The sequence below is a fragment of the Rhipicephalus microplus genome, unplaced genomic scaffold (genome assembly GCF_043290135.1).
Source record: "Rhipicephalus microplus isolate Deutch F79 unplaced genomic scaffold, USDA_Rmic scaffold_28, whole genome shotgun sequence".
In the NCBI taxonomy this organism is placed as follows: Eukaryota; Metazoa; Arthropoda; class Arachnida; order Ixodida; family Ixodidae; genus Rhipicephalus; species Rhipicephalus microplus.
The window spans coordinates 857,498-877,815 of NW_027464601.1; the positions used below are offsets into that span (position 1 = coordinate 857,498).

The 20,318-nt window shown below is 46.4% G+C and overlaps 1 long non-coding RNA gene across 1 annotated transcript in view; it reads right to left on the minus strand.

Moving 5' to 3' along the window:
• The window catches only part of LOC142786709 (uncharacterized), a 35,353-nt gene extending 24,591 nt beyond the window's left edge, over nucleotides 1-10,762 (minus strand). The window contains exon 1 of the long non-coding RNA XR_012889127.1: nucleotides 10,590-10,762. This is a non-coding gene — a long non-coding RNA (uncharacterized LOC142786709). The remainder of the gene's footprint in view (nucleotides 1-10,589) is intronic.
• Nucleotides 10,763-20,318: the final 9,556 nt, after the last annotated feature.

The window sequence follows — 20,318 nt, forward strand, 5'->3', positions numbered from 1 at the left end:
GTTTCGAGAGTGGCTGATTGTACTGTGTAGTACGTTGTTTAATTGGTTTGATTGGTGACATATTGTATGCAACTATTGTGAAGTGTGCATACTCGTGTATTGTTTTCGATCTGCCATTATTGAGAATATAATTTTGTTTGTTTATCAACTCTCGGCTCTGACTTGTTCTTTGGGCCACAGCCGGCGTCCGCTGGCGCACCACAAAGGACCACTTCTAAATTGTCCACGCTTTCATGGTGCGGTTCGGGGGACCGATACTTCGGCCCCTGGAATTAGCCTGGCGATCGCCTCCCTAATTAACGGGACCTGTGTGACAGGTTGAAAGAATTAATAAAACTTACAAGCGGAATCTATGCGGCTTATCTCTTTAGGGCCGAAGCTCCTTAGACCGTGGGTCCTTCCCTCCTCTGTATGTAGTACTTCGACGCCTATACCGTCTGCCTTTTGGTGCCTACGACAATGCAATGTGCACTTTTCCCTCCCAGGAATAAGAATCGAAAAAGCCCTTTTTACCTTAGCTTTGAAGCAAGCAGCCCTGGACTGTTTGCGAACTTTCTATATTGATGGAATTCATGTATACACAGATGGCTCTACCACACAGACTAGCTTCACCGCTGCCACCATCATTCCATCATGACATATCAACATCACTTACAAATATTGTCACGTGAGCACCTCGCCTGGTTCGGAGATAGTTGACCAGCGAGGTGCAATCGAAGCAATATTCTGCGACACCAAGGCGGCTCTAGTCTGCTTTTCTTCCAAACTTCGTCGTGGGTTGTACAAACAACTGATGTGGGAGATCAGAGAAGGGCTGCATGATGTGACCGAGAAAGAACACAACGTTTTGTTTCAGTGGATAGGGAGTCATTGGAGTATCTCCAGCAACTGCCTCGCGGATAAAGCGGCCTGAAATGCACACGTGAAACCAAACCTTGTTTACATATCTTTATTTAGGATTGACACGGCTGGATACTCAAATGAGCTGACGCAGAACATGACATTCCAGAAGTGGCAGTCACCACAGTTCGTACATCATCCACTGTATTCTCTCGGCCCATCTGTACGGCTGTGAATACTTTTTGGTTTTCCAGAGAGAAAGTTACAGGTTTGTGCAGTCGGCGTCTGGGCATAGCCTTCACCGATGCCTCCTCCTTTACCATTGGAATGGTCGACAGTGTGGAGTGCAACGACTGGGCCGTCGAAGAGACTATTGAACACTTTTTATGTTACCGTCTGGCATACACAAAAAAAGCTTTACTTCCACAGTGTTCTATACCAACTGGACAGAAGTGATTTCATTGTCTAGAAGGTATCGGGACCAGGGCGCTTCCCATCCGTGTTCTGAAAGGCAATGGAAGCGCTGTGGCGTTTCCTAAAATACAGCAGCCTGTTCCATTGTTCGTAATGTGAAACGTAAAACTGTTATGCGTAGACCAAGTCAGTGATTTTTTTTCCTTCTGTATAACTTTTCTTTCTTCTTTCCCTTTTCCTGGTGTAGGGTAGCTTACCGGGGCTCAGCCCTGGTTAAGCTCCCTGTCTTTCTCCTTATTATTTCTCTCTCTCTTGTATGCAGTAAGTAGCCACCTCTAGTTTATGACTTTTTTGATATATGGCGTTGTGGGTATATGCCTTTGGGAGTAATACAACAAGATGACGTAAGTGGGTTTCGCAACATATCCACGGTGTGAACGATGATGAGTGGGGAAAGCGTCCGTTCGTCTATCCGTGAATCCAACTATCTGTTTGCCCGTTCATCCAACCGTCTCTGCTTCCGTTTGTTCAAGCTTTTTCAATCCGTCCATGCGTTCAAGCTTTTTTTTTCATTCGTCCGACCATCCGTCTGGCTGTCCATGCATGCTTCCATCTATCCGTCTGTCCATCTGTCCATGCATGCGTCCCTTGGTCTGTGGTTTCATCTGTCCGTTCGTGCTTCCGTCCATTTGTCCGTACGTCTGTGCTTCCGCTCGTTTGTTAATTTGTTCTTGCTTCCATTCGTGTATGCATCCAAGTTCTCGTTCGTCTGTATGTCCGTCCGTGCCTCTGTCCATCTGTCCTTCCGGACGTGCGGAAGGCTGGACATACGGACATATTCATGGACGCATGGACAGATGTATGACGGGTGGACGGACGCACAGGCGAACTAACGGACGCAAGGACGGACGCACGCACGGACGGAAGCAAAAACGAATGGAGGGAGAAAGAAGGAATGGAAAGATGCATGCACGAGTGAAAGTATAGATGGACAAAAGCACGGACGGACAGATGGAAGGCTTTGCCTCCTTAGTATCATACACACTGGAGATATGATGTGATGTTTAGTTTCATATTGAACGCGACGCCAGATTAAGCTGGCTCCACTTCGCTCGCGTTGGTGTTAACTTCTCGCATCGTGCCGGTGGCTGTCCTTAGACGGTTGGCGTGTTTCCGGTACAGGGTCTCTCGGAGCAGTTCCAGTGCTGTGATGCTGCGTGTCTTCATAAGGATATAAAATTCATGCCAGCCTCTTCAAAGGTGCGCTCATTGAGAAATACATCCCTGAGAAACAAGCAGTACAGTACAGAGAATGATGAAACGACTCAACACCACTAGCGTGCACGACCGGGCTGTCGTGTCCATGTAATCTTGTGTTGATGTGTCTGTGCCGTGTGATCTTCCGCCTCCGAGTTACTCCGATACCGGAGATGATAAGGAAAGAATTAGGTTTGCTAGGTCTGTACTCCGTGCAAGGGGCAAATGCATCCAGCTCATCTTTTCGCGTTATGCTTTCACGGCTTCTTATCAAAGTTAATCCAAACTTTTTGTGGCAGGAATAGTAATTTTCATTTGGCACGCAAAATATTTCAAGGTCTAACTAAAATTTGCAATTTGACTTGGCGATGCACCCTTTAGGGAGGAAGTGACAAATTAAAGAAACATCATGAGGTGATTTGATTTTTTCTTTACAGAGTACTTTGTCCTGATGATACTCCAAGGTTTCGCATTCGTTTTCCATCATGCTGCGGCTGCACACAAGCACATCCCTTCCTTGCGCGCGTAAGCAGACACTGCTGAGATACCGAGCAGACGACGCGATGCGGATGAACACTTGTGCATAGACTAGTCGGTCATACTATTGGCTAAGACGCCTTGTAGCTGTGCTAACGGGAACATCTGAGATGGTGTACAGGTTGAAGGCCATCGAATTCCGAAAGCGCAGTGTTGCTCCGTAGCATGAATACTGGTCTTCAACTGTACTCAAAAGGAAAATTTGAAGTTAGACGGGGTTTTCCCAATGCGAAAAATTGGTAGTGGTAGGCTCTATAAAAAAGACATTCTTAAGCTCTAATAGAAGTGGCATTGTGGAAATGCATAGAAAAAATATTCATTTGCATAAAATCCGGTCACTAACAATTCGTTTCGGCGGAGCATTCTAACTGAGCTTACTGTAGAAACGTCCGATCCACCAATGAAGGTTCGACAGGGGCTCCGTGCTTTTACGGCCTTTCAAAATGAAGATCATGGGAGGGGGGGTATTGTTAGAAATGACGTGACTTTGAAGATGCGTACGCGTTTCTGCCCCAATTAGGCGGGCGGCTATGGCTCGTTAGACGGCGGTGAATATTTTCTCTTGTTGGGGCTATCAGCCTCGGCAAACACGCCCCCTTTAACTTTCAGTCGGTACTCATCGGGAAAAAATGAATTATTATACCGCTATTGATCGACAATCTATGGCTATGATTCAGTGAGAAGCAACTTTGTTTTGCAATTTTCGATCTGATTTCTTTGAAATTTAGACAAGCCATGCGCAGTTGTCTGACGAAGTATTTTGACAACTCTTAAACGTTCTTCCGATATTTGTATTGGTATGATGTTATGTAAGTCAATTATTACCTTTAGTTTTCATGTTTTTCTCAGGTAAAATATTTTCTCTTTGTTTTTCCTCAATTTTTCAGTGTGTATAAAGGTCTGTGTGGTGTAACTTGTACACGTAGAGTTTGGTCAGTCAATTTATCATCAATTGCTCATTTGTCAGTATTCCTGTGTGTTATTTTGTTCCTAATCACGTTGTTGTGTGCATTCTTAACATTCGTTTTCATTTCTCCTTCACCGCGTTATGCGAAGAAGAAAACTGTACATTTATAACACCCAAAGTTTGAGCAGTTTTGATGTTTTAGCATAATTAATTTTCTAGCCATCAGTGCCATTAAATAAATAAATGCGTCATGTACATTCTGGTACTTTTGGCGCGTATGATTTAGTTGCATCGAATAAGTATTCAAAGAAGGACGTTCATCTATTTATTTCATATCATACTTCGCTTTTCAACAAATTGATTTTGTACCCTCAGTGCACTCACAACTTAAATGAGTTTTGTTATAAAGAAAGTTGGTCTATGTGTGTTAGTGTGTGGTGCGCCTTTGCCGCGATTTGTAATAAACGGTCATTATCCAGAATAATTGGTGTTGGTTCTATGCAGTTATCTACAAGAAAGTGATCAGCAGACCAAATCCCAAAGTGAGAAGTTTTTTCTGAAGCTTTCAGGATTTGTGTCATATTGTTACGGGGAAGATTTATTCACCGAGAGCTGTTCTTGCTAACGGCTTAAAGAGCGCACAGTCATGCAGGCCAACGGGAGAAGCTCGAGAGTCCAACCCACTACAACCACGTTGTCATCTTCTTCATTTGGGTGCCAATTCAGCTGTGTCGGGGTGACAGTTTCATACACGTATCATCACCCCGGCCCATAAGGCACCGTCTCGGTGCCTGTTAAATGAGCGAGTCGGCGTTGTAGGGCTTGAGACGAGAAACGTGGACTACTTCCGTTCTGGGTGCAGCAGCTGATGAGTTTTTGGTAGCGGAAATCTCGTAGGTCACAGGTGTGACCTGACGAATGACTCGGTAGGGCCCGGCGTATCGCGATAGTAGTTTCTCGCTGAGGCCAACACGTCGAGATGGGAGCCACAAGAGAACAAGAGATCCCGCAGAGAAAACGGCATCTCTATGTCGACGGTCGTAAAGGGACTTCTGTGCTGTCTGCGACAACGATAACCGAGCGCGCGCTACCGCGCGTGCCGTGAGGGCCCGGGTGATCGCATCCTGAGCGTACGAAGTGGAGGATGGGTGGTCTGATGAAAGCAGTGTGTCGAAGGGCAGTAAGGGATGACGTCCGAAGAGTAGATAAAAAGGGGAGTAGCCCGCTGTTTCATGACGCGACGAGTTATAGGCGAATGTTACGAACGGAAGAGCTATGTCCCAATCAGTGTGGTCGGTAGATACGTACATGGAAAGCATGTCCGTCAATGTGCGGTTTAGGCGCTCTGTAAGGCCGTTAGTCTGCGGGTGGTAAGATGTGGTGAAGTTGTGACGGGTAGCACAAGATCGGAGTAGGTCATCAACCACACGAGATAGAAAGTAGCGACCACGGTCTGTGAGCAGGTGAGTCGGAGCGCCATGCTGGAGAATAATGTCGTACAGCAGGAAGTCGGCAACGTCGGTTGCGCAGCTGGTTGGTAGCGCTCGAGTGATTGCATACCGAGTGGCATAGTCAGTGGCCACTGCAATCCATTTATTTCCAGTTGTAGAAGTAGGGAAGGGACCTAGCAAGTCCAACCCCACTCGATAAAATGGCTCGGCTGGAACTTCAATAGGTTGAAGAAGACCGGCAGGGGGAGTCGTAGGCTTCTTTCGGCGCTGGCAGAGGTCACAAGATGTGACGTAACGGCGAACAGAGCGGTACAGACCCTTCCAGAATACTCGTCGTCGAATGCGGTCATAAGTTCTGGAGACTCCTAGATGTCCAGAAGTTGGAGCGTCGTGGAATTGTCGGAGAACATCCTTTCGCAGGTGATGCGGTACGACGAGTAAAAGTTCCGCGCCGTCGGGGTGTAAGTTGCGGCGGTACAAAATGTTGTCTTGAAGCAGGTATCTGCTAAGAGATGGGTCAGGATAACGCGATTGAAGGCGGTCAATGATGGTGAGCAACGATGGATCTCGGCGCTGTTCGTCAGCCACGTTCAAAAAGTCAGTGATGGCTAAAACGTAGGCATCGGATTCCAAATCAGTGGAGCTAGGTGGATCAACGGGGTGCCGGGATAAGCAGTCAGCATCGCTGTGCAGCTTTCCAGATTTGTAAACAACCGAGAACGTGTACTCCTGTAATCGAAGAGCCCATCGGCCGAGTCTTCCTGTAGGGTCCTTAAGCGTCGACAGCCAGCAAAGCGCATGATGGTCCGTGATGACTGCGAACGGACGTCCGTATAAGTACGGACGGAATTTCGCGATAGCCCAAACGAGGGCTAAGCATTCCCGCTCAGTTATAGAATAGTTTTGTTCCGCTTGCGACAAAAGGCGGCTAGCGTAGGCTATCACACGGTTGGTGCCATTCTGTATCTGAGCGAGTATAGCACCAATGCCATGGCCGCTTGCATCGGTGCGAAGCTCTGTTCGAGCCGTTGGATCAAAATGAGCCAACACAGGTGGTGAGGTGAGGGCGGTAATTAGCGACGCAAAGGAATGTTCTTGGTCCCTTCCCCAAGAGAAGGCCACATTCTTTTTGAGGAGATCCGTGAGGGGCCTAGCAATATCCGCGAAGTTGAAGACAAAGCGGCGGAAGTATGAGCAGAGCCCAATAAAACTGCGAACTTCTTGTGTGGAACGCGGAACCGGGAATTCTCGGACTGCACGGACTTTGTCAGGGTCGGGTTGAACACCAGTGGCGTCAACAAGGTGGCCGAGTAGTTTAATCTGCCGACGTCCAAATGAACATTTCGACGAATTCAGTTGGAGACCAGCGCAACGAAAAACGTCAAGAATTGCCGAGAGACGAGACAGGTGGCTTTCGAAGGAGGGCGAGAAAACTATTACATCATCCAGATAGCAAAGGCAGGTCGACCATTTGAAACCGCGAAGAAGAGAGTCCATCATACGTTCAAACGTAGCCGGGGCATTGCACAACCCAAAAGGCATGACCTTGAATTGGTAAAGGCCGTCGGGTGTGATGAATGCTGTCTTCTCGCGGTCGCGGTCGTCGACCGAAATTTGCCAGTATCCGGATCGAAGGTCAATGGTCGAGAAATAGTTGGCGCCGTGGAGGCAGTCGAGCGCATCATCGATTCGGGGTAAAGGATAAACGTCCTTCTTGGTGATCCGATTCAGGTGGCGATAGTCGACGCAAAAGCGCCAGGTGTTGTCCTTCTTTTTAACTAAGACCACAGGGGAGGTCCAAGGACTCGATGAAGGCTCAATGACGTCTTTACTCAACATTTTCTCGACCTCCGTCTGTATAACTTGGCGCTCAGCATGTGACACGCGGTAAGGGCGTTTTTGGAGTGGACTGGCGTCGCCGGTGTCGATGCGGTGGGTTACGGCACTTGTGCGGCCCAGGGGTCGGTCGTCGACGTCAAAGATATCCAGGTAAGAAAACAGAACATCCCGGAGCGCCGCAATTTGGGAAGGTAAGAGGTCGCTGGATATCATTTTGTCGAGGAACGCCTTATTTTGCGACGTGATGACAGGTTTCGCCATGGTCTTAGTGTCAGGTGTAAAAGAACAAATCGAACATTCATCAAGGGTCGAAAGATCAGCTAAAGTGATGCCTTGGGGAAGAACTTGGGTCGACGTAGAGAAGTTCAGAACTGGAAGTAGCACCATGTTGTTAGCAACAATCACTATAGTATGTGGTAGTGCGATGTGGTGCGTAAGGGTCAAATCAATGAGGGGAGCTACCAGATAGTCTCCATCAGGAACGGACGGGAAGGGCGACAGAGGAACGTACATAGCAGCCTGGGGCGGTAGCCGTAGAGACTCCACGGATCGTAGCCGAGTGCGACTTGGAGGAGTGAAATCGGGACGCAAAGGCAATTTGAGCCGTAAGATACCTGTAAACAATCGATGAGGGCGGAGTGGGTGGTTAAGAAGTCTATTCCAAGGATGACGTCGTGTGGGCAAGCATCGAGGACTGCGAAGAGAACGGAAGTGTGGTGGCCAGCAACAGTAACGCGGGCAGTGCACATACCAAGTACCGATGTTCGACTTCCGTTAGCAACTCGAACAGTAGAGAACATAGCTGGTGTGAGAACTTTTTTCAGGCGAGATCGAAGTGTAGAACTCATAACAGATACTTGGGCACCAGTGTCAATTAGAGCAGTAACGGCGTGGCCATCAACGAACACCCGAAGTAAATTGCGTCTTGAAATTGTAGCCGGTAGAGGGTTTTCGTTCCGAGTCGTCAACGCAGCGCCACCTCCAGGAGCTGCACTCGTCAGTTTCCCGGGGAATGGCCAGAATAAGCCGGTGACGGAGAGCGGCGGCGTTGAGGGGAGCGTGACGGCCGACCCTGAGGTGACGGCGAGCGACTTGACCAGTTTCTTTGGGCGACGACGTCAGCGTAGGACGGTTCGGAGCGTGGAGAAGAACGGCGAGCGGAAGAGTCCTGAATATGGTCATCCGAAAAACCGGGTTGCGAATAGTGTCCACGGTCCTGACGGCGCTCGACATTACGAAAGCTTGGCCGGAAATATCCCCTGTTGCGACAATGGCGGGAGATGTGCCCAACTCGAGAGCAAGAAAAACAGATGGGTCGATCATCGTGCGTACGCCACTCAGATGGATTTCGGTAGCGTGGTGGAAACCGAGGAGTCGAAGCTGCCACAGCGACAAGTGGGGCAGAGTGGTGGTCAGCGTTGTGGACAGGAGTGCTCATGGGCTGCGGCTGGGGAACCTGGACGCCCAGGTTAGCAAACTCCTGGCGTACGACGGCTTGAATGAGCGAGACTGTTGCCCAGTGGTCTTGCGCAGGGGGCTGATAGGAAGCGGGTGCCATGGCTTCCAGCTCCTGGCGAACAATCCTTGCGATATTGGCAAGAGGCGCAAGTGAACGGGGCGCTGCAGAATCCTCGCAAGACGAAGTCGCAGCAGTGTTTGGTAGTCTCGCGATGTGGTGGGTGATTCGCCTGCTTTTTGCTTGTTCAAATCGTCGGCATTCGGATATGATGGAGTCGACAGTGGTGCAGTTCTTGCACATTAGTATGTTGAAAGCATCATCAGCAATGCCTTTCAACACGTTGCTGATCTTGTCCGCCTCAGACATGTTTTTGTCCATCTTCCGGCACAGTGCCAGTACGTCTTGGATGTACGTGACGTACGACTCCGTCGATGATTGAACACGCGACGCGAGGTCCTGCCTGGCTGCCATCTGGCGAGCAACTGACCGACCGAACAAATCGCGAAGCTTTTGCTTGCATGTGTCCCAGCTGGTTAATTCTTCTTCGTGCGTCTCATACCAGGCGCGTGCCGTACCCCTTAGGTAGAACAGAATATTTGCCAGCATAAGCGTTTCGTCCCACCTGTAGTGCTTGCTGACGCGCTCGTGCTGTCCGTCCCGGAAAACGTGCCAGGGTCGAGAAGATGGGGGGGAATCACAGGTGATGGAGCCGGCGCGGATGGCGAGGCCTGAGTGCCAATTTCAGGCATCGCGGCTGGAGAAAGCTGGCGTCCACTGCGGAGTTCCAGAGCCGGGTTGTGTGAAGAACCCGCACCTTCCACCAAAAGATGTTACGGGGAAGATTTATTCACCGAGAGCTGGTCTTGCTAACGGCTTAAAGAGCGCACAGTCATGCAGGCCAACGGGAGAAGCTCGAGAGTCCAACCCACTACAACCACGTTGTCATCTTCTTCATTTGGGTGCCAATTCAGCTGTGTCGGGGTGACAGTTTCATACACGTATCAATATGTTCACTGTATACATTCACAATAAACATATCTGCACTCATGACATTTCTAGGTTATTGTGCCTTCTGCTTGCCTAAATGCTAAAGCCTATGCAAAATACATTTGTTTACCCGCTAAATATGCTACCTAAGTTTAACTACACATTGAGTGAAAAGTGCCGCAGAGTCTTTGGCCCAGCCCACGAAACCACTAACACGAGCGAGGCTTAAAAGTTTAAAAGAAAGAATGATGGGGCCGCGAATGATTAAGGTTGGCCATAAAAATTGGAGCTGTCATTGTCGGTGATACGTATGACGCACTGTGTTCACTTAGGTCATCTCCGCCATGATTGGCGATGTGTTGATCGGACAACATTGACTGCAGCCGTCTTAGCACATACCATGTATTCAGTGGCTTCTAATATTGATTTAATGTATATTTAAGCCCAGAAACTTCTGAAACCCTAACGTAAACACAATGTTCCTGTTTTCTCGCCAACCTTGGGCCGAGATGGTAAAATGCCGGTGTGCTGTCTGTATTGATTTGTATGCATCTGTTAACTCTGCCGTTTTAATGATACTGCTTGTCTTAACGGTGTGCGTGCGTGCCTGTGTCACAGTTTTTCTACATATGTTTCTTGCCGCCAAAGACAAATAGGTCCCACAGACTACACTTTTTTAATTAGGTTTGCAAAAATACAGCAATGATCATTCTTAGAACTGAACATTGATGTGTTTCCTAGCAGCTAGTTCCGATGGTTCAGCAATAATGAAAAGTTTACTTGGTAAATGAAAAAGAAAACGGCAGGTCATGTAATTTATTACACGCCACGAAATGTATAAAAAACAGCTTTCACCCTAATATAGAATGTTATACATGACGCTTGCAGCAATACTTACATAATAAAAACTGCAACCAGGAAAAAGACGATGATTACTGCACTGATACGTGGCATCATAAGGTCGTGACCCGCAATGCTGACACAGATAGTAGTTTGCTAGCTAGTTTTCATATAATCTACAAGTTTTGCACGATCTACTAACAAGGGTGTATGCATTGATTGCACTCTCATAAAAAGTGTAAGTACACTATAAAGTAATGCCACCAAAGCATTGCTATGTGTTGCACAACAATTGGGATCTATACCATAACTCAGATAAAGAATGAGTACGTATTTTTTGTTCAACACTAAGAAGTTATAAAAGGTGATGAGAACAATAGAATGCTCTGAGAGCTAAGCGGTAAGTTTTCAAACTTAGAAAGTACACTTACTGCTCAAATACATGCGAGTTACTAAAACAATACCTCCCAATTACGTCCTGACATTATTAGCGCAAGAGTGTTAAAGAGCTCATTTCACAGAAATTCTGATGTTGGCGGTGATGTCGGCGTTGTTGGTTGTGAGCGAAAAATCATCAATCATTGCGTGACCGAAAATCGCACAATATATATGATAAAAACCTGCAGCTGAGTGGTGAATGAAACAGGGTTTTGTTTGGTCCGAGTGGGGGTCGAACCCGGGTCGTTAGCGTGAAAAGCGGATGTTCTACCACACTGCCACACCTCCTTTTGTAGTTAACGGTTGTGTCCTTAGTACATATGTCAATATAAGTCACTATGAGCAATAACATACAACATAGAAGTGATGATCAGACTGTCGCGGGAGTGTTAAAATTTTTTCAGGTTCACCAAGGCTTCAACCAGGGAAAGCCATTTCAGAACAAAGTCTGCTTGTTTAAGTAAATCAACGTATTGAGCAAAGCTTTCGCGGAATAGCACGTGCGCAGGACGTTTGTCAGGGTCGCGGTAGAAACCAGCTATTCTGGCCCGCCATAGACAATGGAGGCCAAGCAGCATTACAAATACAAAAGGCATTCCATCCTCTTTTTCTTCTTTTAAAAACGTCTTATCCAGTTGAATGTAAAAGAAGTTCTTTTTTTTATTTCTATGCACAACAACCCAGAAGTAGACCCCCTCCCAACAATGCAAAAAAACAAAACGAAACATGAGCTATTGTGTCCAGCTTTCGACAAATCAAAGAGTTCGAACCCGAATGGCATATAAAATACTCTACCTTCTAAAAACAGTCTTATCTGGTAACATTCTCCAGTGTAATTTAAAGAAAAATTTTTTTGAGCTTTGCTGCATTTGCATTTTTTGAACACGCCTAAGAACATTATTGTCCTCTCCCCCACTGCTGGTCAGCCTATACATAGGAACAGAAAAAATCGTGTCGCGTATGTTTTTATGCATTTTTTTCGCTCGAGCAAAAAAAAGCTATTCATTGAAAAATCGAACTGGCAAGAAGTGGACACTGTCCGCAACTTCCTTAAAGAAACCTCGCGTGACTACGGGCAAGCTAACGGTGCTAACCACGAAGTTAGGCAAAACACAAAAAAGGCTCAAATTGCATACCGTTCTAAAGAAGGGGTGTCGAACATCTCGAAAGAAACTAAACTTTTAACTAATTGTCACACGAACCGACGCGACAGGCTTAGCCCCCCTGTTAAAATCTTCGTAACAGATTCGTCCTGCTGCATCTTTCCCAAGTGGACCCCCATACGAAGACAGCAAATATCCTATGCAGCTTTTTTACGTGCAACCGTCAGCAACACAAAAGCTGCATCACATACCATAATTTGCTCTTTTATTTTATGTTGCATACAGCAGCTCTGGCAAGCATAGAGATACATTTATCGTTCCACTGCGCTGTCAGCCCACGCGTTTATTTTATTTGTTCATTCCAATAATCATTAGTATTTTTCTAGTGCTGGAAAGGCACGCCTACACATTTTACTTGCGTTTCAAACCAGTGAACATCAAATCTCCATGCCACAGCCCTAGACACTTTCCGCAATTAACCCGACTTCTTGTAGTTTCATTAAAAATGTTACGACGGCAACTGTCTCTTGTACACTTTCTTTGGTGTGACAGCACACTGCAACATTATCAGCGTATGCCAGAACATTTACCTCGGCGCTAAGCAGTCTGAAACCGCGGATGGTCTCGTTTTCTAATGTGGCCAAGCACAAGCTCTCTTGGTACAATGAAAACAAGAGTGAATTTGCCGGACAGCCCGTTAAAATGAAAGCAATATTGAGATCCAGTGCCCTAAAACAGGAAGAAAGAATAAAAAAGGAACTTATTACAACACTTAAAAGGGCCTTTTAACACTTTTCATGACTACGTATATTTACATGTATTTTTATCTGGTTGCGATAGGACACGAGCGCAAAGTTATTCAGGGTAGATATATCCAAATACAATGAAATGAATGCTTACCCTCACCTCGACTTTTGCGGGCTCACCTTACCGTGTTTCCCTCACCCTATGACGTTGAAGGCTGCCCAATGATAACTGAAAGCGCTACCGTACCGGAAGCTCGCATGACGTATTGCCTGTTATGCCCTGTCCAGCGTATGAAGGATGCCATTGCGATGGTAACAAGCTTTGTGGTACTTTAAAGGGGAACGACACGTGCGAAACTAGCCAGCTCGCGAAGGCTTCTATATTCTTCTGTAGCTTTACTGATCTTTTTTTGTTTTTGTGATAGCGTCTATATATCAATGCCTTTACATTTCTTTTTTTTAATTTCTTCACACAACGGCACCGGACCATCCCCGGCACGTTTCCTTCAGCACAAGGCGTTCGGCGCATTCTTTGAGTAGCTTTGCAATTTTCGAGCTAGAAAGGCTTGGGAGTTTTATTCTCTCTCGCTTTTAGTGAATATTTATGCTAAAGCAAAAGGAAATTAAAAAGTAATCCCTATTTTGATGCAATGTCGCGCTTAGTTTAACGTTACATTTCTCCTATCATAGGGCAGCAACAATCCGGCATCATTTCCGCTCGCAATAGTTCCAGCTAGCGCCACTACGAGTTGTGCAGTCAGCACCGATGTTTTGAAACGTTTGAGGGCCCCTTTGAAAAATCGATATCACTAGAAAGTGAGAAGCCCGCTGCATATAAGAAAGATATTGGAACTGTTAGGGAACTGTTACACTTTCGCGTAAGCGCTGCTCGGCTTGCAGCTTACGAACTTCAGGGTGGCCAAAATCGTTGATGATGGCGGTCTCAAAATCGAACCAGCTTGCGAAATCGGACGCGTTGTTGTTGTACCACAAACCTGCAACATCCGCAAAGTAGAACACCAAGTTTGTCAACTTGCTGTCCTTGTCCCATTTGTTGGGGACGCTCACGCGCTCGTAATTGGCGAGCCAGTCCTCCACGTCAGTGCCATTGGCGCCCATGAAGATGGGTGGATCTCGGATCCTGGGGACACCGGGACAAGGGGGTGACACGGAAGGGTGTTTGCTGACAGATGTCGTGGGACATAGTAGATGGCAGAGTACGTGATCGTATAGCTCCAAGGGCATTGAAGCGGATCGCGGCACTGTCCACGAATTTGTTAGGGCGTTTATTAGCCGGCACACAGCGAGCATACACAATGGCGACAGTCATGGCCAAGCACGGACTCTCTGCGTGAGCGGCGTCCTTTTTGGGTAGACCCACTAGAAAGAACTTGAGAGTTCGACCCACTTAATTGTTTGGCGGCTTCTCTACAGAACGATGAAACGACAAATTGAGCTAATTTAGCGGGAGCGCTATAGAGGAACTCTTCATTTAGTGAGAGCAGAGGCGTGGGCTATGGGACAGACTCTTTCCAAGTGCGCGCTTGGAATCGAGAAATTGCGAGCGCGTCGTAATCAAATTTACGTTAGGAAAATGGCAATCTGCTAAACACTAACGGCACTATCACAGAAGCATTATTTCGGTATTACAAGGGTTTGTTCGCAGCCACAATAGTGGATGTTACCAAGTTCAATGACACTTTCCTGAGCCGGGTGCAAGTATCGCTCCAAACGAAAGAGGCGTCAGAGAGGCCTATAACCGTTTCTGAAATTGAAAATTCAATAGATACTCTTTTCGCCGGGAAGTCACCTGGGAATGGTGGTCTCGATGCGATGTGGTATAACGAATTTAAAACAGAAGTTTCACCAGTGTTACAAGCTGTCTTCAACGAAGCCTACATAATCAAAGCAATACTATTTTCATTTACCGAATACCAAAGCTAAAAGAAAAAGCAAAACAAAACTAGTTTAGTCTTATAGGCCCACTTCGCTAACCAACTCTGATTGCAAAATACTCGTGACAGTATTGGCTGGTAGATTGAAGTCCGTAATCAACGAAATAGTTGGGAAGCACCTAACGTGTGGCATCAAGGAGCGCTCAATAGTGATGAACACACAAACAATGCACTGTTTCCTTGAGAGTTGCGATGCTTTTCATTTTCATGTTGCGATCTTCCAGCTCGATTTAGAGACGGCTTTTGACAGCGTCCCACACACTGTGCTATTCTCCATACTTAAAAATCCCAATGTTAAATCGGTAATTCAAGCGGCATATATTGATGTATAATAACTATACTACCCAACTAAATACTAAGGAGATCCCGGCCCGGGGTCTCCAATTAGTCTGGAACGTTCTGTATGACAGGTCATGCCTCTGCTTATAAAGATAGTAAAAAACGATCTCTGTTTATAAGTGCAGTGAATGTAGCTTTAATGCTTCAGAAACACACGCATCCTGTACACATGCTTCTCCATGCAACATAAAATATTGCAACATTACTGCGTGGTACAGGCGTTTATCGCAAACTAACACCAGAGTATGTGATTATTATAATGGCGCTGCGGTTGAAAGCCGGTACTCCACTACAAAAGGCACATATGTGACTGCGCCTATTTCCTATGAAGTCAGGTGTAGTGGGTGCATTGCGAATTCGAAAAGGTTTTATGCACTATGTGCTCAAAATGTGCACTAGCAATAGAATGACGTTATCGCGTTCAACTCCTGAAGGCGAATCTTTAGGCCCCTTTGATATTTAAGGCGAAGGTATTGCACGTCGTACTTCAACATCAGCATCGTTTAGAAGCCTGCTCGAGACAAACTTTTGCTCAAAATTATATGAACACTAGCGTGCTTCATAGAATGGGCCCCTGAGCTCCACATTCACTTCATCTTCACCGTTCTATTAAAGAAACTGGAGTTTGCATGCCTCCGCCTTAGGCCACATAATAACACGCACGCTGGGGGATTCGAGACTCAGACGGGTAACGCGCACTTTATTTTCGAGGTGATCACGTATTCTAAGTAGCAGTTTAAAATCGCTACAGCGCAGAAAACATCTAAGTAGAACTTAGAAAAGAGGAGGTGACGTCAGCAAAAGGGCCCTGGGTGTTCAATCATGAGTGAGTTAGAAGGACACAGTGTCGTCCGCTTTTGTTCCGGGCGCTCCAGCTGTCTCTGTTTTCTGTAATTGCTCCAGACGTTCCGGCTTTTAGCAAAAGTATGGGGCAGGCCATACGTACCTTGGAAATTGATGTTATGAAAAAAATTACGGTTGCAAGGCGAACGTCTTATAAAGCTTTCATTGAGCAAACGCTACGAAGTAGCGCTAAGGTTGTGTACGAAATATGCACAGGCGTACGTCAAAGAGCCGCATGTGTTTCATAAACTAGTTGTTTAGAGTTGCGTAACCATGCCAACAATAACAGTGGTGTATATTGAAACATAACAACCGCCACAATGCAGCTGCGTGAGGGAAAAGAAGAAGACGCACTTTTGGTGGTCGCTGAAGAATGACACAATGCATAAAGTATCACAAAAACTAACTTTCTTTTATTGCGACCGGTCTTTGCAGGCCTCGTAGATTCAGGATAAAGACGCCGAAGCAGCAGAAGGTGAACCTAACAGAAGGTTTATTTATGGTCTGTTTATGGCGAGCATTTTTCGCCACATTAGGAAGATCTAGACGAAGATGCCTTACTTCGTGGCGATCTCAACGAATGCTCTCTGAGAAGCCTACTCTGGCTGATTATCAAAAGTACTTTTGCCCCTCAATCTCAAAAAGGGGAATGGATTTCAACATCACTGTTCTACCACTGGATACATATTGCTTTCAAAAATACCGCCGACAACTGCCATTGCTGCCACATGCTTTGGTATCATTTCACATAAAGAACAAGTTCTAATCATGCTCGGTCATCACAACTGACTTAGTATGCAGAAAAAAAAAACTAAATTCGGAATTAAAAAATAGAAGTAGTTGATTTGAGGGCTAACGTGGTTGCTTGGGCGAGTTCGTACGACATGAATCACTTAAAAAAACAGCGCCAATAACGAGGGACAAGAGAAAGAATGAGACAGACAGCGGCACTGACTTAACACAAGATTTGTTGGCTAGAACCACACAATATATACGTAGGCAGTATCTGACAAAAAAAGAGAAAAATTACAAAACAAACAAAACAGAATTTACCTAACAACCACGTAGTCATCTCCACAAGGCACCATGAACAACACGTGTGCTAACGTTCCGAAGGAAATCTATTTCTTTTAGTGATAGTGCAATCGAAGGCCTGCTAACACATGCACTGCCCAGCCTTTTTATTTCTGAAGCTTCATAAATTTCACGTATCATCTGGTCCCGATGACGCTTGAAGACGGTACAAAGCTGAAAATCAGGGACACAACCGCAGTCTCGGCAATGAATGCCGAGATGACCCGAAACTGTAGAGCAGACGTTGTGAGCGTGCTCTTTCAGCCGCTCATTTAAACATCTGCCTGTTTGGCCGATGTACCTCTTGCCGCAGGACAGGGGGAGAGAGTACACCACCCCTTCAATGCATGGAACGTACTTCTTCGGATATATGATTTTGCAGCCTCGCTCACCCCTCGAACGAGGACTCACGGCCCTGCACAACCTAGCCAGTTTTTCTGGGGCAGAAAAATTGCTAACCCATTGCTAAGACTATTGCTAAGACTAGCTACACAAACGCTCTGCGAAAGTCTTGCTATCCCACAATGAAGCCCAGCTTTAATCAGCAAACTGAACGCCTTACAGAAGCTGGTTTCCCGATGTACGTTTTGACCGCCGTTGCTGAGTGTCTACTCCGAGAAATCAGAACGAGCACCGAAAATAATGCTCAAACCCGTACAAAGGATGAGGGACGGGAGAAACGAAACTTCGTCGTTATTCCCTATATCTACGGCGTCACCCACAATCTCAAAGAAATGGCCAGCAGGTGCGACGTAGACCTGGTTTTTTCTGCCCCAGAAAAACTGGCTAGGTTGTGCAGGGCCGTGAATCCTGGTTCGAGGAGTGAGCGAGGCTGCAAAATAAAACATCGGAAGAAGTACGTTTCATGCATTGAAGGGGTGGGGTACTCTCTACCCCTGTCCTGCGGCAAGTGGTACATCGGCCAAACAGGCAGGTGTTTAAATGAGCGGCTGAAAGAGCACGCTCACAACGTCTCCTCTACAGTTTCGGGCCATCTCGGCATTCATTGTCGAAACTGCGGTTGTGTCCCGGATTTTCAGCTATGTACCGTCATTAAGCGTCATCGGGACCATATGATACGTGAAATTTATGAGGCTTCAGATATAGGAAGGCTGGGAAGTGCATGTGTCAGCAGGCCTTCGATTGCGCCATCACTAAAAAAAATAGATTTCTTTCGGAACGTTAGCACGCGTGTTGTTCATGGTGCCTTGTGGAGATGACTACACTCTAAAAAAAGGGAGCGAGAATGGAGAAACGGGCTCCGTTCCTCCTTCGGCGCAGTGACTTCCTCCCTTTCGGGCACTTTACCCGTCGCGCCCTCTCGCGGCAAAGACCAAATGAGCAACGTTCCTCCTTCAGCATTCAAGTTTCTCCTCAATCATGGGGGTCTTGCTCGCGCACATGCGCACGCCAAGCCTATAGCCGGCCGCGGCCAGTCGCGAGCGATTGCTTTTACCTAAGATTGTTGTAAGCAATGCAGGAGGGACGTTTTTTTTGTTTTATTAGTGTAGAGTAAAAGCCTCTTTTTTTTATCGTCAGGCGCTCGCACGATGCTCCGCACACTTCCATGGGTGTCTCGTGTTGTTTCATACTACCAATTTGTCACGAGTACAAGAAGCTCTGCTTCCCAAGCAGTCTTGCTTTATCGATTACATTAGAGTGTACAAAAAGTAATGGTTTTTTTCGGTGTCGACAAACTTGGTAAGCCCATGCATTTTTAGTTTCGCACGGCACCAACAGCACTCATGAATTCAACGAGGCGCGTAAAAAGCATCACACTTATTTTTTCAGTATTGTAGGAAACCTGATACCACTCTACAGTCCATGCGTGAAAGTACGATCATATACAATTGATACAGTTATACGTGCCACTACCACCACATGGATGTTCTTTGCAGTTTACCCCCATTTGAATACGGTCTGCGTGGCCAGAAGTCGAACCGGCGTCCTCCAGCATAGTCACACGAAACCTAATAAGGCTATGCTACCACAGCAGGTGAAAGCACAAAGGGAAAAAGGCAGCGAAGTTTCACCGAGCGTTTATTCGCCAGACTAGATTACAACCATCAGAAACTTTTTAAACATCATCATAACTAAACTTTTGTGAAAAGTGAACCAATGACTTCTGTAGGTTAAACCAAATTCTCAATCGCATTCGTTTTGAATTGTCCATGCCAGCACTGAGAAGTAGGAAGGAATTATGCACGCGAGCAGTATGTCTTTCTCGTCCATGCTTCTCCTTTGTCGTGAGAAACTCAACACAAAATGCACTTCTAGTAACAGCTGTGCACAGCAAGTAATTACTAACGCTGACTCACCTTTGTGAAAAGAGTATTCCGAATCCAGCGTAATAACCACCACAGCCACAGCCCTAACAACAAAATTGTGGCACGCACTATGATTGCAAGTTGACACGCGAGGCGAATCGCGAGAGGCATCTGAAGCAGAAAAGTATGCAGGCACAAAATTCTATAAAGTTATAGTAAACTTGCGCACTGCAGCGATAGTTGCTCCACTCAAGTATGAGAGCTGCCGCGACGCCAACAGCCATTGTCATAGCTCACAAAAAAATACCGTCCGATGCGAGGTCATCGCTTATTTCTCTCGCAAGACCCGCGTTGTAACGTACGTATACACTGCTAGGACGGTCGTTACCGCATCAAAAACCTTGTCATTGAAGGGCTAGTGGTGTACTGTATCCATGGCTAGCGGTCACACTTGTGGTACGCACGTAAAAAGAATATAAGCAAACGTTACGACGAAGCAACTAAATGAGGTCGAAGTGACCACAGAACACCTACCACGACGGAGACAAAGTTTGGTCTGCATGCTGCACCCTCTCGAAGTAACAAGAAGAAAAAGAAACGTGACCTCCGAAATGGCTAACGCGCGGCAAGTGTTTGCACTCTCGAAGGCTTGAAGAAAAAAAAAGTAACTGTGGCAGTGGTCGACAGATGGCGCAGCGTTCGAAATGCCGTGGGCATTCTAAGGCTTGGGGGTATCAGCCTTCGTGAAAACCTGATAAGCTCTAGTAATTATTCCGTTCATTATTGTGCAACCATTGATTAACTAAGGTTTGCCTAAGCATCAGGTACAATATATTTACGTGTGCGCAAGTTGTGGTATTGATACGAAAGGTAAAAAAAGCTTAAGGAAACCTACTTGTAACTTGTGCCACTCAGGTCAGTCGAAATTCATCGCTATATAAGCTGGCGCGCTTTCATAATACGGTGCGAGTAAACACGTCGAGGTGTTGGCCGTCGGTGTGAATAAGTCATTGTACTCTTGT